The sequence below is a fragment of the Pinus tabuliformis genome, chromosome 8, assembly GCF_031772625.1.
Source record: "Pinus tabuliformis cultivar Carrire ecotype Pingquan chromosome 8, CPIR1, whole genome shotgun sequence".
In the NCBI taxonomy this organism is placed as follows: Eukaryota; Viridiplantae; Streptophyta; class Pinopsida; order Pinales; family Pinaceae; genus Pinus; species Pinus tabuliformis.
In genome coordinates, this window is record NC_142294.1 from 1,013,422,830 (window position 1) to 1,013,431,790 (window position 8,961).

Sequence of the window (8,961 nt, forward strand, 5' to 3'; positions counted from 1 at the left end):
TTTTAAATTGTTTTGAAAGCATTTTAAAAACATTTTAGAGTACTTTAAAGCTTCTTAAATTGTTGTTAAAACATTTTTAAAAAATTTATAAATGTTTTTAAAACATTTTACAGTGTTTTAAATTGTTTTTAAATCATTTTGAACTATTTTAAATTGTTTTCAAAACGTTCTAAATTGTTTCAGAAACATTTTAAATTATTTTTAAAGCCTTTAAAATTCTTTTTAAAACATTTTAAAGTACTCTAAAGCTTTTTAAATTGTTTTTAAATCATTTTAAAATGGTTTTAAAGCATTTTCAATAGTTGTTAAAGCACTTAAACTTATTTTAAAAACATTTTAAAATGTTTTTGAAACATTTTAAAATCATTTAAAATTGTTATTAAATCAATTTAAATTATTTTTAAAGTATTTTAAATTGTTTTTAAAGCATTGTAAACTATTTTTAAAGCATTTCAAAATCATTTAAAATTCTTCTTAAAGCAAATTAAATTATTTAGAATTATTTTAAATAGCTTTTAAAGCATCGTAAACTTTTTTTTAAAGCATTTTAAATTGTTTTGAAAGAATTTTAAAAACATTTTAAAGTACTTTAAAGCTTTTTAAATTGTTTTTAAAGTATTTTGAAAGAATTTAAAATTGTTTTCGAAACATTTTAAAGGGTTTTAAATTGTTTATAAATTATCTTGAACTATTTTAAATTGTTTTTAAAATGTTCTAAATTGTTTCAAAAACATTTTAATTTTTTTTTAAAGAATTTTAAGTTGTTTTTAAAGTGTTTAATTTATTTTTTTTAAACATTTTAAAGTACTTTAAAGCTTTTTAAGTTGTTTTTAAAACATTTTAAAACGGTTTTAAAGCATTTTCAATTGTTGTTAAACCACTTAAACTTATTCTTAAAACATTTTAAAATGTTTTGGAAACATTTTAAAATCATTTAAAATTGTTTTTAAATCAATTTAAATTATTTTTAAAGTACTTTAAATTGTTTTTAAAGCATTGTAAACTATTTTTAAAGTACTTTAAAACTTGTTAATTGTTGTTAAAGCATTTTAAAAGAATTTAAAATGGTTTTTAAAACATTTTAAAGTGCTTTTAAATTATTTTGAGCTATTTTAAATTGTTTTTAAAGCGTTTAAAATTGTTTTAAAACATTTTAAAGTACTCTAAAACTTTTTAAATTGTTTATAAAACATTTTAAAACGGTTTAAATCATTTTCAATTGTTGTTAAAGCACTTAAACGTATTTTTAAAACATTTTAAAATAATTTAAAATTGTTCTTAAATCAATTTAAATTATTTTTAAAGTATTTTAAATTGTTTTTAAGGCATTGTAAACTATTTTTAAAGCATTTTAAATTATTTTTAAAGAATTTTAAAAACATTTTAGAGTACTTTAAAGCTTTTTAAATTTTTGTTAAAGCGTTATAATAGAATTTATAATTGTTTTTAAAACATTTTAAAGTGCTTTAAATTGTTTTTAAATTATTTTGAACTAATTTAAAGTGTTTTTAAAATGTTCCAAATTGTTTCAAAAACATTTTATATTGTTTTTAAAGCATTTTAAGTTGTTTTTAAAGTGTTCAAAATTGTTTTTAAAACATTTTAAAGTACTTTAAAGCTTTTTAAATTGTTTTTAAAACATTTTAAGACGTGTTTAAAGCATTTTCAATCATTGTTAAACCACTCAAACGTATTTTTAAAACATTTTTGAAACATTTTAAAATCATTTAAATTTGTTTTTAATTCAATTTAAATTATTTTTAAAGCATTGTAAACTATTTTTAAATCATTTTAAAATCATTTAAAGCATTGTAAACTGTTTTTTAAGCATTTTAAATTGTTTTGAAAGCATTTTAAAGTCCTTTAAAGCTTTTTAAATTGCTGCTCATGCATTTTAAAAGAATTTAAAATTGTTTTTAAAACATTTTAGAGTGTTTTAAATCGTTTTTAAATTATTTTGAACTATTTTAAATTGTTTTTTAAAGCATTTAAAATTGTTTCTAAAACATTTGAAAGTACTTTAAACTTTTAAATTGTTTTTAAAACATTTTAAAACGGGTTTATAGCATTTTCAATTGTTGTTAAAGCACTTAATCTTATTTTTAAAACATTTTGAAATGTTTTTGAGATATTTTAAAACATTTTAAAATCATTTAAAATTGTTATTAAATCATTTTTAAAGTATTTTAAATTGTTTTTAAATCATTGCAAACTATTTTAAAGAATTTTAAAATCATTTTAAATTGTTTTGAAAGCATCTTAAAAACATTTTAAAGTAATTTAAAGATTTTTAAATTGTTGTTAAAGCATTTTAAAAGAATTTAAAATTGTTTTTAAAACATTTTAAAGTGTTTTAAATTGTTTTTAAATTATTTTGAACTATTTTAAAGTGTTTTTAGAACTTTCTAAATTGTTGCAAAAACATTTTAAATTGTTTTTGAAGCGTTTCAATCGTTTTGAAAGCATTTTAAAAACATTTTAAAGTACTTTAAAGCTCTTTAAATTGTTTTTAAAACATTTTAAAACGGTTTTAAAGCATTTTCAATTGTTGTTAAAGAACTTAAACTTATTTTTATAATATTTTAAAATCATTTAAAATGTTTTTGAAACATTTTAAAATCATTTAAAATTGTTCTTAAATCAATTTAAATTATTTTTAAAGTATTTTATATTGTTTCTAAAGCATTGTAAACTATTTTTAAAGCATTTTAAAATCATTTAAAATTGTTCTTAAAGCAATTTAAATTATGTTTGAGGTAAAATAGTTTTTAAAACATTGTAAATGGATTTTAAAGCATTTTAAATTGTTGTTAAAGCATTTTAAAAGAATTTAAAATTGTTTTTAAAACATTTTAAAGTGTTTTTAAATTATTGTGAACTATTTAAAATTGTTTTTAAAACGTTCTAAATTGCTTCAAAAACATTTCAAATTGTTTTTAAAGCATTTTAAATTGTTTTTAAAGCATTTAAAATTGTTTTTAAAACATTTTAAAGTACTTTAAAGCTTTTTAAATTGTTTATAAAACATTTTAAAACAGTTTTAAAGCATTTTCAATTGTTGTTAAAGCATTTGCACTTATTTTTAAAACATTTGAAAATGATTTAAAATTGCTCTTTTGTTTTTAAAGCATTGTAAACTATTTTTAAAGAATTTTAAATTGTTTTGAAAGAATTTTAAGAACATTTTTGAGTACTTTAAAGCTTTTTAAATTGTTGTTAAAGCATTTTAATAGAATTTAAAATTGTTTTTAAAACATTTTAAAGTGCTTTAAATTGTTTTTAAATTATTTTGAACTATTTTAAAGTGTTTTTAAATATTGTAAATTGTTTCAAAAACATTTTAAATTGTTTTTAAAGCATTTTAAATTGTTTTTAAAGCATTTTAAATTGTTTTTAAAACATTTTAAAGTACTTTAAAGCTTTTTAAATTGTTTATAAAACATTTTAAAACGGGTTTAAAGAATTTTCAATTGTTGTTAAAGCACTTAATCTTATTTTTAAAACATTTTAAAATGTTTTTCAAATATTTTAAAACATTTTAAAATCATTTAAAATTGTTCTTAAATCAATTTAAATTATTTTTAAAGTATTTTAAATTGTTTTTAAAGCACTGTAAACTATTTTTAAAGAATTTAAAAATCATTTTAAATTGTTTTCAAAGTGTTTTAAATTGTTTTGAAAGCATTTTAAAAACATTTTAAAGTACTTTAAAGATTTTTAAATTGTTGTTAAAGCATTTTAAAAGAATTTAAAATTGTTTTTAAAACATTTTAAAGTGTTTTAAATTGTTTTTAAATTATTTTGAACTGTTTTAAAGTGTTTCTAAAACTTTCTAAATTGTTTCAAAAACATTTTAAATTGTTTTTAAAGCATTTTAAATTGTTTTTAAAGCGTTTAAGTCGTTTTGAAAGCATTTTAAATTGTTTTGATAGCATTTTAAAAAAAAATTAAAGTACTTTAAAGCTCTTTAAATTGTTTTTAGAACATTTTAAAACGATTTTAAAACATTTTTCAATTGTTGTTAAAGCACTTAAACTTATTTTTAAAACATTTTAAAATGTTTTTGAAACATTTTAAAATCATTTAAAATTGTTCTTAAATCAATTTAAATTATTTTTGAAGTATTTTATATTGTTTCTAAAGCATTGTAAAATATTTTTAAAGCATTTTAAAATCATTTAAAATTGTTCTTAAAGCAATTTAAATTACTTTTGAAGTATTTTAAATAGCTTTTAAAGCATTGTAAATGGTTTTTAAAGCATTTTAAATTGTTTTGAAAGCATTTTAAAAACATTTTAAAGTACTTAAAAGCTTTCTAAATTGTTGTTAAAGCATTTTAAAAGAATTTAAAATTGTTTTTAAAACATTTTAAAGTGTTTTTAAGTTATTTTGAACTATTTTAAATTGTTTTTAAAACGTTCTAAATTGCTTCAAAAACATTTCAAATTGTTTTTAAAGCATTTTAAATTGTTTTTAAAGTCTTTAAAATTATTTTTAGAACATTTTAAAGTACTTTAAAGCTTTTTAAATTGTTTATAAAACATTTTAAAACGATTTTAAAGCATTTTCAATTGTTGTTAAAGCACTTGCACTTATTTTAAATTGTTTTTAAAGCATTGTAAACTATTTTTAAAGCATTTTAAAATCGTTTTAAATTGTTTTGAAAGAAGTTTAAAAACATTTTAGAGTACTTTAAAGCTTCTTAAATTGTTGTTAAAACAGTTTAAAAGAATTTATAATTGTTTTTAAAACATTTTACAGTGTTTTAAATTGTTTCTAAATCATTTTGAACTATTTTAAATTGTTTTTAAAACGTTCTAAATTGTTTAAAAAAGATTTTAAATTGTTTCAGAAACATTTTAAATTGTTTTTAAAGATTTTAAATTGTTTTTAAAGATTTTAAATTGTTTTTAAAGCGTTTAAAATTGTTTTTAAAACATTTTAAAGTACTTTAAAGCTTTTTAAATTGTTTTTAAATCATTTTAAAATGGTTTTAAAGCATTTTCAATTGTTGTTAAAGCACTTAAACTTATTTTAAAAACATTTTAAAATGTTTTTGAAACATTTTAAAACATTTTAAAATCATTTAAAATTTTTATTAAATCAATTTAAATTATTTTAAAAGTATTTTAAATTATTTTTAAAACATTCTAAACTATTTTTAAAGCATTTCAAAATCATTTAACATTGTTATTAAAGCAATTTAAATTGTTTTTGAATTATTTGAAATAGTTTTTAAAGAGTCGTAAACTGTTTTCAAAGAATTTTAAAAACATTTTAAAGTACTTTAAAGCTTTTTAAATTGTTGTTAAAGCATTTTGAAAGAATTTCAAATTGTTTTTAAAACATTTTAAAGTGTTTTTAAATTATTTTGAACTATTTAAAATTGTTTTTAAAATGTTCTAAATTGTTTCAAAAACATTTTAAATTGTTTTTAAAGCGTTTAAAATCATTTTAAAAACATTTTAAAGTACTTTAAAGCTTTTAAAATTGTTTTTAAAACATTTTAAAATTTTTTTAAAGCATTTTCAATTGTTGTTAAAGCACCTAAACTTATTTTTGAAACATTTAAAATGTTTTTGAAACATTTTAAAATCATTTAAAATTGTTGTTAAATCAATTTAAATTATTTTTAAAGTATTTTATATTGTTTCTAAAGCATTGTAAACTATTTTTAAAGCATTTTAAAATCATTTAAAATTGTTCTTAAAGCAATTTAAATTATTTTTGATGTATTCTAAATAGTTTTTAAAGCATTGTAAACGGTTTTTAAATCATTTTAAATTGTTTTGAAAGCATTTTAAAAACATTTTAAAGTACTTTAAAGCTTTTTAAGTTGTTGCTAAAGCATTTTAAAAGAATTTAAAATTGTTTTTAAAACATTCTAAAGTGTTTTAAATTTTTTATAAATTATTTTGAACTATTTTAAATTGTTTTTAAAACGTTCTAAATTGCTTCAAAAACATTTTAAATTATTATTAAAGCATTTTAAGTTGTTTTTAAAGCATTCTCAATTGTTGTTAATGCAGATAAACTTATTTTAAAAACATTTTAAAATGTTTTTGAAACATTTTAAAATCATTTAAAATTATTTTTAAATCAATTTAAATTATTTTTAAAGTATTTTAAATTGTTTTTAAAGCATTGTAAACGGTTTTTAAAGCATTTTAAATTGTTTTGAACGCATTTTAAAGCACTTTAAAGCTTTTTAATTGTTGTTAAAGCATTTTAAAAGAAATTAAAATTGTTTTTAAAACATTTTAAAGTGTTTTTAAATTATTTTGAACTATTTTAAATTGTTTTTAAAACGTTCTAAATTGTTTCAAAAACATTTTAAATTGTTTTTAAAATTTTAAATTGTTTTTAAAACATTTTAAAGTACTTTAAAGATTTTTAAATTGTTTATAAAACATTTTAAAACGGGTTTAAAGCATTTTCCATTGTTGTTAAAGCACTTAAACCTATTTTTAAAACATTTTCAAATGTTTTTGAAACATTTTAAAAATTTGAAAATAATTTAAAATTGTTCTTAAATTAATTTAAATTATTTTTAAAGTATTTTAAATTGTTTTTAAAGCATTGTAAACTATTTTTGAAGCAATTTAAATTGTTTTTAAAACGTTCCAAATTGTTTCAAAAACATTTTAAATTGTTTTTAAAGCATTTTAAGTTGTTTTTAAAGTGTTTAAAATTGTTTTAAAACATTGTAAAGTACTTTAAAGGTTTTAAATTGTTTTTAAAAGATTTTAAAACTGTTTTAAAGCATTTTCCATTGTTGTTAAACCACTCAAACTTATTTTTAAAACATTTTAAAATGTTTTTGAAACATTTTAAAATCATTTAAAATTGTTTTTAAATCAATTTAAATTATTTTTAAAGTATTTTAATTTTTTTTTTAAGCATTGTAAACTATTTTTAAATCATTTAAAATTGTTCTTAAAGCAATTTAAATTACTTTTGAAGTATTTTAAATAGTTTTTAAATATTTTAAATTGTTTTGGAAGCATTTTAAAGTACTTTAAAGCTTTTTAAATTGTTGTTAATGCATTTTAAAAGAATTTAAAATTGTTTTTTAAACATTTTATAGTGTTTTAAATTGTTTTTAAATTATTTTTAACTATTTTAAAGTGTTTTTAAAGCATTTTAAGTTGTTTTTAAAGTATTTTAAATTGTTTTTCAAGCATTGCAAACTATTTTTAAAGAATTTTAAAATCATTTTAAATTGTTTTGAAATCGTTTTAAATTGTTTTGAAAGAATTTTAAAAACATTTTAAAGTACTTTAAAGATTTTTAAATTGTTGTTAAAGCATTTTAAAATAATTTAAAATTGTTTTTAAAACATTTTAAGTGTTTTAAATTGTTTTTAAATTATTTTGAACTATTTTAAAGTGTTTTTAAAACTTTCTAAATTGTTTCAAAAACATTATAAATTGTTTTTAAAGCATTTTACATTGTTTTTAAAGCATTTTAAATTGTTTTTAAAGAGTTTAAATCGTTTTGGAAGCATTTTAAAGACATTTTAAAGTACTTTAAAGCTCCTTAAATTGTTTTTAAAACATTTTAAAATGGTTTTAAAGCATTTTCAATTGTTGTTAAAGCACTTAAACTTATTTTTAAAATATTTTAAAATGTTTTTGAAACACTTTAAAATCATTTAAAATTGTTCTTAAATCAATTTAAATTATTTTTAAAGTATTTTAAATAGTTTTTAAAGCACTGTAACGGTTTTTAAAGCATTTTAAATTGTTTTGAAAGCATTTTAAAGCACTTTAAAGCTTTTTAATTGTTGTTAAAGAATTTTAAAATAATTTAAAATTGTTTTTAAAACATTTTAGAGTGTTTTAAAATTATTTTGAACTATTTTAAATTGTTTTCAAAACATTCTAAATTGTTTCAAAAACATTTTAAATTGTTTTTAAAGCATTTTAAATTGTTTTTAAAGCGTTTATAATTGTTTTTAAAACATTTTAAAGTAGTTTAAAGCTTTTTAAATTGTTTATAAAACATTTTAAAATGGGTTTAAAGCATTTTCAATTGTTGTTAAAGCACTTAAACTTATTTTTAAAACATTTTAAAATGTTTTTCAAAGATTTTAAAAGATTTTAAAATAATTTAAAAATGTTCTTAAATAAATTTAATAATTTTTAAAGTATTTTAAATTGTTTTTAAAGCATTGTAAACTATTTTAAAGCATTTTAAATTGTTTTGAAAACATTTTAGAGTACTTTAAAGCATTTTAAATTGTTGTTAAAGCGTTTTAATAGAATTTAAAATTGTTTTTAAAACATTTTAAAGTGCTTTAAATTGTTTTTAAATTATTTTGAACTAATTTAAATTGTTTTTAAAACATTCCAAATTGTTTCAAAAACATTTTAAGTTGTTTTTAAAGCATTTTAAGTTGTTTTTAAAGTGTTTAAAATTGTTTTTAAAACATTTTAAAGTACTTTAAAGCTTTTTAAATTGTTTTTAAAACATTTTAAAGTACTTTAAAGCTTTTTAAATTGTTTTTAAAACATTTTAAAACGGTTTTAAAGCATTTTCAATTGTTGTTAGACCACTCAAAATTATTTTTGAAACATTTTAAAAAGTTTTTAAACATTTTAAAATCATTTAAAATTGTTCTTAAATCAATTTAAATTATTTTTAAAGTATTTTATATTGCTTTTAAAGCATTGTAAACTATTTTTAAAGCATTTTAAATTGTTTTGAAAGAATTTTAAAAACATTTTAGAGTACTTTAAAACTTTTTAAATTGTTGTTACAGCGTTTTAATAGAATTTAAAATTGTTTTTATAACATTTTAAAACGGTTTTAAAGCATTTTCAATTGTTGTTAAAGCACTTAAACTTATTTTTGAAACATTTTAAAAAGTTTTTGAAACATTTTCAAATCATTTAAAATTGTTCTTAAATCAATTTAAATTATTTTTAAAGTATTTTATATTGTTTCTAAAGCATTGTA